General features: G+C 31.3%; 1 long non-coding RNA gene across 1 annotated transcript; it reads right to left on the bottom strand.

The window, feature by feature from the left end:
• Positions 1-205: 205 nt before the first annotated feature.
• On the bottom strand, positions 206-569 carry LOC149186382 (uncharacterized). Its single transcript, XR_016256132.1, has 2 exons — positions 438-569; positions 206-236 (listed from the first exon to the last, which is right to left on the bottom strand). It is a non-coding gene; the product is annotated as an uncharacterized LOC149186382 (long non-coding RNA).
• Between the last annotated feature and the right edge of the window lie 15,489 nt (positions 570-16,058).

The following is a 16,058-nucleotide window of genomic DNA, read 5'->3' as shown; positions in this document are numbered from 1 at the left end:
TGATTGTGCTGTGCTGCAACAGGGACAACATCTTTGCCTTAGAATCCCAAACCTGAATCATAAATAAAGTAATCAATTGTGTTTCTTTGTATCATGCAACAAAAATCAAACCAAATTAGGATTTAAGAGATCAAGGAACTTACACTCACCATTCATGTTGATGCCACAGTCTCTGCCAGGTCTGCTTTAGTTTTTTGTTTACCTCTGAAGTGCTTCCATCCAATACCGAGGCAAACCTAAGATAAACAAACAATTTATAATCATTTTTTCAATATTAAACAAGAAATGCCCTCAGGTATGCTTCCATATAAAATAAAGTTTCAATTAAAGCTTAATATATGAAATGCACAAAGGCAAGAAACAGAAGTGATCTTCATCATAACATACAAATCAAACAAATAATACTTTCAGACACAATCATTGAAATAGGAGTTTACCTTGCAGCCCTTGCCTTTTTCTTGTCATCTTCCAAGGAAGCAGATTTCACATCCACTCCAAATCTAGCCAAACGAGCTTTCTTCTTTGCTTCATCATCAGCAGATGAGCGCAAAGTAAGTCCAAACCTGTTTAATAATTTGGGCATTGTCAGATTCCAATTATTTTGAAGTAAAAAAAATGTGTATCATAATTTTGGATAAAAATATTAAGCAAATTAAGCTGACAATAAATTAGACACACACAAGATAAGGAAAACATAAGATAAGGAAAATAGCATCATAATCTCACGAATCTGAAGATAGAAAATAAATTCCTGAATTTTCAAAGAACAGACCTCTCAGCGCTTGCTTTCCTCTTTTCTTCTTCCGATATTTTTGTTTCTCCTAGACCAGGAGAGGTAGGCTTTGGAGTACCATTTACTGACTCACCAAATCTGTCAATAAAACATACCCAAAGGTAATTTTTGTCAATTAAGAGATGAAACATATTGACTTATAAGATTGGGGACCATGTGCACTGACCATTCAATACAGAAATTACTTCCATAGCAATTAATCACTTTAAAGACTAGAGAAAAGTCCAGTACCACCAGAACTGACACAGTCCATCAAACTTAAAAAACACATATTATGGCCAAACAGAGTTTAAAATAAAATACAGCATATATTTAACAGAGATACTGAACAATTAAGTTAAACAAACATAAACCTGAAAACTGCTAGAATCCCTAGAACCTAAATCCTACAACGAGATTTTTCCACAATTCCAAAGGGTTGCATTCCAGGTCTGCAGCAGCAATTAGTGCCAGAAAAAAAAGTCATCATATATAGGGTCATTTATATACAGGGATTATCCACTGCACTCCATGCTTTCGAGGACCAACCATTCCTGCTAGCTGCAGTACCAGTACGAGTCTCAAGAAACATCTGTCACGCATGACATGTTTCCCTCTGACAGCAGAATCAATGTAAACAGGGTTTTTATGGTATGCAAAATGATACAGGAGCCTCACTGGTTCATGAGCAATCCTCACAAACAAAAACAAAATTTGTTTCGAGTTAATATTTTGATAGATTCTTCACTGATCTTAACTGAGCTCAGAATTTTTATGTTGTGATCAGGATTTAGTTATATAGATCATACCCTGTATAAAATTCTGGTTTTGTGCAACACTCCCACGGTTTGCATCATGTTTTGAATTGGATTACATTCTGTCAACAATTGTGATTTGTAACATTTACTGTTGGGTTGACGATCCACATGCGTCCTCATAGTTGGGAGGTAGTGTGTGGGACTTGCAGAGGCAAGATTGACTCTGATAACCATTACCATGGAGGAAGATAAATGGTCCAGGATTCATGTCGGGACCTCTCAAGGGAATATCAACTCCAACACTTTGTATTCCTGATAGTCATTAGACTCTGATAACCATTACCTTGGAAAAAGAGAAACAGTCATTACATCAACTCAACTCTCTCAGTCTCTTTATCAATGTCTCAAGTGATTTTTTCTTTGCATTTTGCTTCAAAGTTCGCATACCAAAGGTTCCAAAGAGTCTGTCAGATGAATCTCTGTATTTCTCAGAAATCATGACCACCTTTCTGTAATCCAAAGAACTATAATGCTTCTCCCTTATAACAGGATTCATGAAATTCTCTGGATGGTTGTTTAATAAAAGACTAACCAACTGCCTTGCCTCTAACAAAGACTTTTTTGGATCTGTTGCACCTTCAAGCTCATCCAAGCCACTGTCATGAAATTGAGTATCTGCAAAAGATTCTAGCAGTTTCAAATCAACCTCAATTCCCATAACAACATTTGTATTGAACCGCTTAATTTGTGTAGCTTAATTACCGGCTATAACAGCCATTGGAGTTAGTATGAACTTAAATGTAAACTGGAGGCAATATCAGCAATGATCAGGCAGATCAGGGAGAATATGGTGATTTTTGTAAATTTAGGTTAAAATCATTTTTTATTTTAAAGAAAACTTAAAGCTATCATGATTGAATGAGAGGTCTTCAAATTTAAATTTATAAGAAACAGGGTAACCCTTTGAGACGCAGAGATATCTAGCATGCTTAAAAAACTAAGCAAAAGGAAGAGGGCATTTAACTCAAATTTAAAAGATAGGTTAATCTTTAGAAGCAGAGACATCCGGCGCGAGTAAAAATTTAAGCAACTTATGTTTCCATAGATTTATTTAAAAGAAAGAAAAAATAATTTCAAAAGACTATAGCAGAAGAATAATTTAAGGTTTGTGGCTGAAAAGAAAACAATGTTAATAATCTAAGCAAGAAGAAGAGGGCATTTAACTCAAATTTAGAAGATAAGTTAATCCTTAGACGCAGAGACATTTGGCGCGAGTAAAAAATTAAGCAACCTATGGTTTCATAGATTCATTTAAAAGAAATAACAGTAATTTCAAAAGACTCTAGCAGAAGCAGATGCAGGATTTAGGGTTTGCGGCTGAAAGGAAAACAGTGTAGGAGTGTGAAGGGGCAAAACAGAGAAAACGATTAGCGCATCTGGAAAACGTTTAAACAGTAATTCATGTGGAAAACATAGACAAACAAACGGAACATCGTTCTGGGGTAGCAAGAACAAAAAAAACAAAACTCTAAAGTTACCTGGTGTGGGATTATCCGCTGCCAGAGCGAGGAGCTGAGAATGCATAGTCTGGTGTAGAGAGACTACTGTAGAAAGAGCACTTCACCACCAAGTGTACCCAGGAACCTGGAACAGTAATCCTTCTACCTACAAGGCATATACACACAGAGAAAACGATTAGCCCATCTGGAAAACGTTTAAGCAATAATTCATGCGGAAAACTTAGACAAATAAACGAAACATCATTCTGGGGGTAGCAAGAACAAAAAAACAAAACTCTAAGGTTACCTGGCGTGGGATTATCCGCTGCCAGAGCGAGGAGCTGAGAATACATAGTCTGGTGTAGCTCAGTTCTGGCGGCAAACCAAACGAGACCGCTTACGGGAGAATCAACATCAGAGCAGGTTTCCTGGAGAGACTGCTCGGCGAAAGAGGTCTTCTCCAAGCTAACCGGAGTAGGGTAAAGTGCCCAGCAGCTAATCCACCGTCAGATCGCAGCAGAGGCTTCTTACCATCGATCTGGGCGGGCGAACCAAGGGGAAAAGCTGTGACCGGACGTCCTGCCAGGAAGAGAATTAATGACAGAACCCGCGTGGTGTGCCATGTGATGGCGCTAAGCGCGAAACCAGCGGGCATGCATCACGTAAACTCCGAGCATTGTGCCATAAACTCCACGAACTCTCCCAGAAGCTCGGCGCACAGATGTCAGACGATTGTATGCCCGCTGAATGTGGACGCCAGGTGTCAACATTAGGAACAAAAGGACGACGAAAGTCTCTTTCAAAGGAAAGCCTATCGGCCTAAATATGTCATACTTACAACTCTCTAGCTCGTTAAGATTGTAATGACTATGAAATAAGACCAAATAAAATTAACAAAAATGGAAATTAAAATAATTAAAAAAAATAAAATTATAATGTAAACATCAGAAGGTGCATTTTAATTTTTTTTCAAACAAGCAACTAATCCAGAGTCAACACATTAAGGAATGCGTTGTACCTGCGTGTCATGGATAACGTGTCATGAATAATAACAGTTGTAGGTCTTATGTAAAAGGAGATTTGAAAAATACACACTTTGATGGAACACGCTATATGGATTCCTTAGTGCTATGCATTAGATTGACGTAAAAGATGATGTTGTCGTTATAATATATTTATGCTAGGAGTGGATTGTTTTTTTTAAAGTTTTGACCCACGGTTTTCAGTAGTGATTTCCACATTTATTGTGGGCTCTACAATATATTATTAGTGAGAAGGGCAGCGGAAATGTAAAAAGTTAGTTTGTCAATATTTTAAATGTTGGGAAAAAAATAGGTTTTATATATTTTAATTAATAATTAAATTAAAATATATAAATATAATATTTAAAATATAAATGAAAATAAAATAATTAGTTTTGACTTATGATAAACTTTATATTTAAGCTTTTTATTTGTTCATTAAGCTTTATATTTAAACTTATCATTTCTTCATCTCATAAAAATTTTGAATTTTTATTATTGAATTTTTACAATTTTAAAATTTTTGACATGAAATAATATAGTAAGTTAATAATGTAATCTCTAGAAACATATTCTATTGAATAAAAGAGAGTTAATAATGTTAAAAAATAATTCTTTAAAATTATAAAATACAAAATTTAACAATATTTTGATAGATAATCACACTCCTATTATGAGTTGAGTTTTGTATATTAAATTTTGTTGTTTTTAAGTAATTTAAAAAAATGGTTACTTATTATTTTTATTAAAATATAGTTATTTAATAAAATATAGTTATTTAGGTAAAATAATAACAATTTTGTTAGTAATAATAATATAAAAATAATTTAATTTATTTATTAAATTTTATTGATTTTTTTTTAATTATAAAGATTTGAAATAATAATGTTTAATTTTTGAATAAAAAGTTTATTTAATTTATATTTGTAAATTGAAATGCAAATATTTTTATAATTTTTTTAGTGGAAACGATTGTGTGATTTTCCAATTGAAACTAAGATCAAACTTTCAATTATGAGATTTTGATTATTATTTAACACATTTGGATGGAGCAAACTAATAACTCCAATCTGCCATTTCAACAAATCCCTAATATATTTTGAATAAAATAACTAATAAATCTAGCCCATAGTTGAAACAAATCCCCAGTAAAAAATATATTTAAAAATTTAAAACACAAGTTATGCTAAATTAAAACTCTCCATTTAAAAAAAACAAAAAAAAAAATAGTTTATTTTTTTTTATCAAATATAAATATAATTGCTACACTATTTGATAGATTAAGTTGAACTATTTTATGAACTCTTTGATAGATTAAGTTGAACTATTCTATGAACATTATATGAGTAATGTTAATATATGATGGAACTTATTTATACTTTTTTTATTAATAATAGTGAGTTTAATGGTTAACAATATGATTTTCTTTGTAGGAAATTACATGTTTAAATTAAAAAAAATAAATTATAAATTTTAATAAACAAAATGTTAAACTGATTCAAATCACTTTTTTCACAAACAAAAAAATCTCATACACTAATTAAATATCTAATTTAAAATAATCTTAAAAATATTTTATTATTGTTATCATCATTATCTTATATATAATTATTAAATACTACCATTACAAATAAATATCAATTTTTAATTCAATACTTATATCCCATAGGCACTAATGTTAATATGCCTTTAGATACATTGCAACATGATACCAACATACATATAAGATTCATTTATACACTTAAGATATTAAAATAGTAGAATTAACCATTAAATTGTATACAACTTTAATTTACATATGTAATCGCCCAAAGACTACCTTGATTCTTATAAAAGAATGTTCATAGAGACCGTGAAGGTATTTTTTAAATTAAATTTATGTAATTAAACTATTGTCCAGATAAACACAAAAACAATAGTGCACTTCGGTGCGCAATGTAACGGTCGGGGAGGTCGGTTTGCACGCCCCCCGGCTGGGTTCAAATCTTGCTGAGCTGCGCCCCAGTGCTGTAGCGTATTCTGTCCTTGTTCGATGTGCTGGCTGTTTACAGCGATTGTATGTATGATTTGATGGTTTGTCAGCTCAGTCTGACAGTATATTGTAATTAAAAGAAGGCCCCATTACGATTCTCCTGGGAACTAGCCCCTCCCATTTAAAAAAAAAAACACAAAAACAATAGTAGTAGGTTTTGAGTAAAAAAAATATTTTAAAAATAAAGTTTTCATAAATTTTTAAATTAAAAAAAAATGTAATTTAATTTAAAAATAAAAATTAATTTTAATTAAAATTTTATAAGGAATTTTTATCCCCTATAAAATTTTGAATTTAAATTGTTTAATTTTATATAATTCAAATATTACAATTTTTTTAAAATATTAAATATATTTATATATTCAAAAATACATTTTAAAAAACAAAAAATTACATTATTTTTTAAAATTATTATTTTTATCTATAAATTATACTCCCCTTAAAACCTTATATAAAAAAGAAATTTAAAAAATAACATGCCATATGGACCCCTTAGTGCTATGCATTATATTGAAGTAAAATATGATGATGTCATTATAATATATTTATGCTTTGAGTGGATTACTCCTTTTTAAAGTTTTGACTTATTGTTTTGGATAGTGATTTCCATTCACTTATTTTATGTATATGTTGTCATCATTTTATTATGATTATTGTTAATAAATGTGGGTATTTTCATAAATAACTTATGCTTTGCGTGGATATAAATTATTCTTTTGTTTTGACTTATGGTTTTGCACATCCATGTCGATACACTTATTTTTAAGCTTATTATAAATATGTGTATATAGTTATTATTTTATTACGATTTTTATTATCAATAAAGTATATCTGTATATAGTTATGATTTTATTATGATTCTCATTATCAATAAAGTATTTTTGCAAAGAAGAATTTTTTAAGTGGATATTAATTATTTTTATTTTTTATTCAAGGTTTTTGACATTTTTAAGTTTATGATTTTGGTTAACTAATTTATTCAAATAATTTATTTGAGTTAGGTTTTTTTAATAGGTATATTTTTATTAATATATTATAATATCTAAATAATGTGTATTGTTATTAATATATTAGTTTAGATTTATTTTAATTCTGGATCTATTAAGTATTGAGAGGGATTAATTTTTTTTTAGAGGTGCATATTTTTTTGAGTGAAAAGAGATTTAACCTCTCTTGGTGCTTGGTAGATTAGGAGTTAAGATAGATCTAGGCTGATTTAATTATTAACCTTTAAATAGGTCACATTAAAGAAGAATGCCATGGGGAAAACCATGGGTTGAAGTCCCAAAATGTTAAATATGTCCATCTCTACCATACTTGGCTAGAAAATTTTATGTTTTTGGTTTTATTTTTTATTTTTTTAATTTAATTTAATTTTGTTTTATTTTGACCAAGTCAAAATGTTAAACATTACAACATCTCTACCATATTGAACTAGAGGACACCTCTCAATACAATTATACTATTTTTTAAAAAGTGATTTTTAAATATATATATATATATATATATATATATATAGATAGATATAGATATACACTTCTAAAAATTTGTATTACTATATAAAAGAGTAAAAATTAAGTATAAAAAAGTGATTTTTTTTTTACATTATCATGATATTCTACCTTCTTTATATAAAAGTAGATTTAGAATGCACGCGTGTTTTTAAACTATTATTAGTGTTTAGCATTAAAAACTATTATTAGTGTTTAGGATTATAAAAGATGGTTGAAAGAAAATTATTTTATAAGATATGAGAGTAAAAGGTAGAGTTAAAGTTTTAGTTCTAAGTTAACTTTTTATTGGTTTTCTTTACATTGTTTTTCTTCTGGTTGAATATGTTTATCTTGTAGATTTTATTCGTTTCTAGTGTCTTTTTCACTTAGAACCTGTGAATCCTTAGAATATTAATTTTCTATGCAATGTAGGAAGCCATTTTTTTAACTCTTTGCTACGATATAATGTTCTCAGTTTGCAAGATTGCTATGTCTTTTTCATGAATTGTCATTATTTTGAGAATGAGATTGTTTTCCTGCTCCCAAATATGTCTATATATCCCTTGGAGGTGTTAAATCTGCTTAAAATTACTCTTGAGTTTTCTATCTTCAGAGTATGTACTTGAATACTTTGCACAAAAGATAACTTTAGGGAAGAGAAAGGATTTGTACCACATCCTAGTTGGAGGACTAAACAAAGATAATCTAGTAGAGGGCCAAAACCTTGGGTAAATCACCTCAAAAATTCAAGATTGCAACTCAAAGAGCTTATCCTACTCACAAACTAGGAAAACATACCCAAGAACCAATAGAGGAATTTACGCATATACATAATAGAGCCAAGCATGAATTTACACATATACATAGTGGAGCCAAGCATGACAAGTTTGTAGATAGACCACACTACTTGAAGTACTAATCCCACCAATATTAATGATGACGAATCGAGAGGGCATATATGAAGAGGAGAACTTAACACAGAGGGAGGTACTAAGCACATGGAAATGTGGTGATGGGTTGTGAATGGAAATGAAAAATGTCTCGATGCTAGTGTTGAGGTCTAATGATTCATACAAGTGGTGAGATGATAAATATAAATACCAAATTTTAAATTATGAGCCATAATAAGAACTTATGGAATTTGGAACTCATAGTTACTATACGAAGTTGCTAAGCTTTTTTGGGGAATTATTTGTTTCTGCTTTTGCTTGAATGTCTACAAAACCAATGTGTTTCCTTAGGATGTGAAAAAAGAAAACCTCACCAAGTTTCTTAAGTTCTTGTTAAATCCGGGCATAGCTACTGACCAACTCCTAATTTTTTTTTTTTTAAATCTTGCATTACATTGATTATGATTTTTGACTCTCTAAAAACTATTAACTTTTTGATCTGCCTCTTGCTTATCAAGTGAAGCCTTATAAAGAGAACGAGATACTCCACTCAATACTTAGATGTACATGCTTAAGAACTTTGTTTCATTAAGATTTTGCAAAACCCCATTTACTTTTTCTCTTTTAAATATTTAATTTTAATATATATATATATATATATATATATATATATATATATATATATATTAAAAAAAATACATTTTTATTAAAAATAATAAGATAACATAATTAAAATAATTGTGTATTGCTTTATGAGAGACAAAATTATTTCATTTTAATTCATCTATTTTTTTTTAATATTTGTGGATTTTTTTAATTAAGTACTTATTAGCTTTTAAAAGGATTTAGAGTATACCAATAAAGAAAAAACAAATATACGAGTGAATGTTTTTCTAATACAATAAGATTTTTTTAATGATATAATTTTTTTGTTTCCATGCAGTGCAAAGATCCTTGTATTGGTATCACCCATCGATTTTCCCACATTTATGAACTACGTATTGTTTAAGACACGAAAGCACAAATTATATATTTAGATTCTTTTATAATATTTAAACAATTTTACAACTTTAAAATTATTTAATTAATTTAAGTAATTCTAGCAAAAGGTAAAAATATGTTTGTTTAGTATGTATTTGTAATGATTTGATTCAACAGTTATGCTATATTTTAGCAATAGAGTGATTCATATGATTCATATTGTTTTTAATTTTAATAGTTATTAGTTTATGACTTAGTATGTAATTAGTTTATAATATCTATTTAAAGAGTATGGAAGGTTATGATGATTGATGGTGTGAATCTTTCTCATTTATAATTTTTTCTTTTGTATTAATACATTGTCTCAAGTGGCCACATTAGTTGGGTTGTGGATTGTTTTCCTCTTAGAAGTCTTTGATCTGGTTGTATGAGTGGTTATTTAAGGAGTTCATTTTATGTGGAATACCTTGTTTTTTCAAACAAAGAATTAAAGTCCACTTGAAAGCTCACTTCCATTGTTGATCGTGATTTTGAACTTTTGTTACTATACTTTTTAACTATATTTGTGCGGGCTTAGAGGACTATTCCGTTGCATTTGGAGCACTACTTTCAGTTTAGATTTCAGGTATTCATTTGCCTAAGATGTAGAAATTCGAAAGTCACCCACTTTGCTAATAACTCTATTCAATCATAGTAAATAAAAAATCTCTATGAGCTTGCCTAACTAAGAATGATTTAGAATTTTGTTTTCCTTCTTTCGTTAAATTCGAAAGTATAAAATGATAATACACCATTTTAATTTTTATTTATGAATTAATATTTTGGTTTTAGTATTTTATTCCCACTTTGCTACTTTGGTTTGCATATGCTTTGTTGTGCACTCATATTCAATCATTAGTAATCATAAAAACATAGAGTCACAATGCAAAAAGGAAATGTTTTTTTATAACTTGTGTGTATGTATTTTGACTCTATGAGCTCAACCAATCATAAAAGAAAAAAAAGTTGCATTTACTAATTTTTGGATAAATTTGTACAGCTAAACATAAGAATTAAATCCATCAAACATCCAAGATTTATCTTGAATTTGTTGTCGTTTCTCTTGTGCTTTGATAGAGGTGAGCACTCCTTGGCTCAAGAGTCCTAAAGACCTCTATCTTCAACTATTACCCCATTCACAATGATATAATCTCATCCATCTCAAAAGTCCCTTATGGCTTGCCCCTTCTTTTATTGCTTCATAGGTGGACTCCATATTTCTTCTCCTAGTTGAATTACTCCTAAATTTGTGTTCATTACTGAAGTCAACTGATAAGTCTCAGATAACTACCTCCTGATATACTTATGTTGGCTCTTGCCAGAGGTTCTCTAGTTCTTTTCTTAATTAAGCTTAACAATTAGCCTCTTCCTACTTATGTACATTATCAATGTTTTCCGAATGTTTCTCAAGGTACAATATTTTTTTATTTCTTCCTATTCTTCCTTTACCCCATGTTTTATTCTTGATTTAATTGCCTTGGTTCTAACCTCATTTACCACCTAATGTGAATTAGTGGGATTTTCATATCTTGATTATATTTAGTAGTTTCTTTTTTATGCCAAGGGTTCCAAGTTGGTCGTTCCCTTCATGAACTTCCCTTTGAAGTTCCAAGGTGCCACACCTAACAATTTATTTATGATGCCAAGGGTGCCAAGTCGGTGTGCCCTTCAAGAACTTCCCTTGAAGGTCCAAGGGTGCCATGTCGCTTTCCCTTCAACCATCTAGTGGCTATGAGGGGAAAATCTAGGTGCAACAACAATGACTGCTATCATCTCTCTTGTTGCCCGCTATAGTGATACTAATGGTGCACCATCCCTATACTATTTTATTTTAACAATGTAGATAAATTTGTAACACAATCATAAGCAGGTAAACACTAGAAACTTAGAGATATTAAATCATTTATATCAAACATCCATGAATTACAATCCATTCCACAGATCATCTATTTTACATTTTTTAACCACAGGCACAACAAATTCTTATAAGAAAACATTATAAATACCACAGGTACCATTCGCCTGGAGAGGAGATTCAATATTGGCCTTGCTGCTGCTGCTTGCACTCCTTTGTTGTCGTCTGCCTCTAAGTGCAAATGTTGATGTGCTCTAACTGAATGTAGTGACCCACCGCTTGACCTCCCAACCTTCTCCTTGGGTACTCTTCTTCCCTACGGACCCTTGAGCTGCAATGGGGTCTTACAATGGAAGAAGTGTGCTAACTGATAGAGGTGAGCACTCCTTGGCTCAAGAGTCCCCTCTCTAAAGACCTCTGCTCACCAAAATCAACTATAGCTTATAGCCACTCACAATGACATAATCTCATCCATCTAATAGTAGGGTAAGCAAAAGTCCCTTCTCCCATGGCTTGCCCCTTCTTTTATGGGAGGCTTCAGAGGTGACACTTGTAACTTCAAGCATAATTAACTATTTTTTATTAATCAAAAAATTTTATTATTCACCCACCCACGTGTCACCCTCTCACCAAGGCTCTCAAAAATTATTTACTTAAATTTTAACTCAAAAGTAATACTTTTCCTTACCCCAACAAGATTCCCTATTTCTTCTCCTAGTTGTCTCTTCATCCCCCTTTTCTACTCCTAAATTTGTGTTCATTACTGAAGTCAATTGATAAGTCTCAGAATTGGTCCCCTAACTACCTCCCAATTTAACTAAATTTTCCCCATAGTTGGATATTCTTATGTTGGCTCTTGCCACATGGAGGTTCTCTAAATTTCTCTAATTTAATTTATTAATCCTTATTATAATTCACCACCCTCTTTTCTTAATGAAGTTTAAACATTTTAGGATTATTATTTATATTTAAATTTATGTCCCTCTTCCCACTTATGTACATTATCTACCAAATGTTTTCCAAGATGGGAAGGGTAGAGTTCTCAAGGAGTACAATATTTTTTTATTTCTTCCTATTCTCCCTTTACCACAAGTTTTATTCTTGATTTAATTTCCTTGGTTCTAACCTCATTTACCACCTTATGTGAATTAGTAGGATTTTCATATCTTGATTATATTTAGTAGTTTCTTTTTTATGTCAAGGGTGCCAAGTCGGTCATGCCCTTCAAGAAATTCCCTTCGAAGTTCCAAGGGTGCCACACCTAATAGTTTATTTATGATTCCAACGGTGCCAAGTTTGTCATGCCCTTCAAGAACTTCCCTTGAATTTCTAATGGTGTCATGTCGCTTTCCCTTCAAGCATCTAGTGGCTACGAGAGGAAAATCTAGGTGCAACAACATAGATGCTATCATCTCTTATGTTTCCCCTATAATAAGACTAATGGTGTTGGGGATCAAGGAATTTGCCTTGATGAACGCCCCCTAGTAAATCCTCATGAGCGACCCAATTTGGGACTTTCCCCCACAACATCGTGATATTCAAGGGGAAGGTGTCCCAACCCTTCCAGCCCAAGTCACAACAGGAGTGCTAGCAGGTGAAATTAGGGACACTATCCCACCCCTCCCATGTAGTTTTATCCATTTGTACAACCTCATCACCTGTATGTGAGTCATTCAGCTAAGAAACTATCTTGTGCCTCGAGACACTAACATGTCATTTGAATTTATAGTAAGATTCAAAATGAACTTTAAAATTTTCAAAAGACAAAATATTCATTTCCATCAAACCTGATGTCATCAACTCATCACATGTGAGTGCATCTGGTGGTTTCCTGTCATACTCAATTATAAACAGTAACAATGTTTCATAGTTTTATTCATTATCATAATAGCATTGTCAACATGACATACTCATCCATATTGTTGCTAATCGTGAACCAGAACTAATGCAAGTAGCCAACATAAGGAACACATCCATCACAACTATCATAATCATAACATTAGTAGAAAACATACATACCCATCAAAGTTGTCATCATCATAATATCAATAGAGAACATACATATCCATCAATGGTATCATCATCATAACATCAATAGAAGACATGAATATCCATCAAAGCTATCATCATACTAACATTGACTAGGAAATAAACGCATCCATCACATCCACTAATAATAGAGTCAAGTGTCTGGATGCTCAACCTGAGGTCCTCATTGAATAATGTGTGATCCTTAAGGCTAAATCAATATCAAGGTCAGTCAACTAGAGCGGGGCACTATAGGATTGTATGAGATACCTTGAGAAAAAAACCTCCCATTGATGACGACAAGAAAGCCAAGTGGGTTAGTGAAAATTATGAAGCGGGTGGATTAATCAGAATGTTCATCTCTCCTTATTTATAACTTCAATTAAAGGAATCAATGGCCCAGATGAAGCTTGGGTTGAGATGGAACCTGTGTTTTCTAAACATAATGTGATTCTATACTATCAACTTGAAAATCAATTATTTTCTTTAAATCCCAATTATTTCCTCTACACTTAGACATTTTCTTAAAGACTGTAGAATATATATGAAGGACAACCAATATATATATGTTATTCTTGCTAAATTTTTTATATTTACTTTTCACTCCACCAGAGAAGCTTTGGGGGCTTCTTACCAAGCTCTCACTCTTGAGTATTTTTGTATTTCTTTGAAGAACGAGATAAGCTCTTGCATCTTAGCATGATGAACATTGTAAGTAAATTTAACAAAGCTTAGTGGCTCAGTATAAAGTCAAATCCAAGCATATAAAGAAACAAAATCCTCGCAACAATAAACAAAACAAGGCCCTAAAACCCTCTCAACCAACTTCTACTCACAATGGTGACAACTGATCAAAATAAAAAAATAAGAAGATTGATAAACATTGCAATTTTGATGGTAGAGATGATTATCTAGAGACAACATGTTTTAAAAAGATGCAAGCATTTGCCTAGCAACATTGAAAAAACATAACATCTATATTGGTTCTTCTTCTTTTAAGTCTTCTTCTCATGGATACGCACTTTATGCTTATGTTTTTTCCTTTAATGTGGCATCTACTTCTTCTTTTGATGAATGGTTTATTGATTCTTGAGCATCTTATCATATATAAGGATAAAACCATTTTTTGCTATTGATTATTTTAACACCAAACAAATATTTATTAGTGATGGTAGATCTCTTAGTGTTGTAGGGTTTGGAATAGTTTAGTTAGATCATCATCATTTTAATAATGTATTATGTAGTCCAATCCTTTCTTGCAACATTTTAGGGTCATATTGTATCACTCATTCAAGTGAAATTAAAATAGTATATTTTCCACATCACCAAGTTTAATCAAAGATTTAAAAGATCCTAAGAATGTCTTAACAACTATAATTAGTGATGATATTATTGATTTGTAAAAAATTGGCAACTTTGAATCATCATCTTTTCCATCAATTTTTATTGTTCACAATGATGACTTGATTAAACTTTAGCATAAGTGGTTTGGTCATTTAAACTATTCCTCATTATAGCAATTGTCTAATCAAAGTATCATAACTAGTCTTCCTCTCATTTCTTGTAGAGATTCTAATTTTTTTGGGTGTTCTCTCAACTAACATCATTGAGGCAATGTTGACAAACACATCTCTTGGCACACCTTAACCCTTTTGTAACTTTTCCATAATGACTTGTGTGGTCTACTTTCTTCTCCTTCTTTTTCTGGGTACAAGTGATTCTTAAATTTTATTAATGACTTCTCCACATGCACTTGGTTTTACTTCTTAAAAATTAAAAGTGAGGTTTTTGATCTATTTTTTTCCCTACAAGGTTCTTGGAGAAAAACAATCTAGACATCAACTACAAAGGTTAAAAAGATATAGTGGAAGTGAATATGTTAATAAACAAATTCATAACGTATTTCACTGCACAGGGAGTTCAAATACAACATATTATTCCATATACATCACAACAAAATGGTTTTGTCGAGAGAAATAATCACACATTAAAGGAAGTGGCACATTTATGAACTAACCTTAGAATTAAGTCTTCGTTATTGGGTGGAAGCCTTCAACGGTGCCAATTACATGGTAATCACATTGCCACAAAATCTTTAAAAATAATAATACTAGAAGAAGCATGGACTAAAACTAAGACATATGTAAGTCACTTCCATGTATTTCGTATTGAATCATGGACTCGTATTCCTAATGAAAATTTGAAAGCACTAAGACCAAAAAGTGAGAAGTGAATTTTTGCTGGATATTTTGATAATGCCAAAGTTTATTGACTTCTTCAAAATCATTCAAATGAAATAATTACTAGAAGAGAAGTTAGTTTTGGTGAATATATATCACCTTGTGATCCAAATTTGTTGTTCTTGTCATGTTTGGTCTACATGCCATCTTCTCTTCCCAAATTTTCTATTAGTGATAATATTTTGGCTTCTTCTTCAAATGATGATAGTGATGATCAAAATCCACCTCTACCCATTGTTGATAGACGAAAATATTCTATCATGCACCATGGAGATACCACCCAATCGAGGCCCCAATTATACCTTTACTCATTTGGTGTGGTGGAATTCACCAGTATTTGGCTCGGTTGTCGTATCCTAAACTAATCTATACTAACCGATGCTAAATATATAACTAATTAATATTACTATTCTGATCCTAATTATTCTAAGTACCTATTTTACATCTAT

The sequence above is a fragment of the Pinus tabuliformis genome, chromosome 3_1, assembly GCF_031772625.1.
Source record: "Pinus tabuliformis cultivar Carrire ecotype Pingquan chromosome 3_1, CPIR1, whole genome shotgun sequence".
Lineage (NCBI taxonomy): Eukaryota > Viridiplantae > Streptophyta > Pinopsida > Pinales > Pinaceae > Pinus > Pinus tabuliformis.
This window is presented reverse-complemented; position numbering and strand designations above follow the sequence as displayed.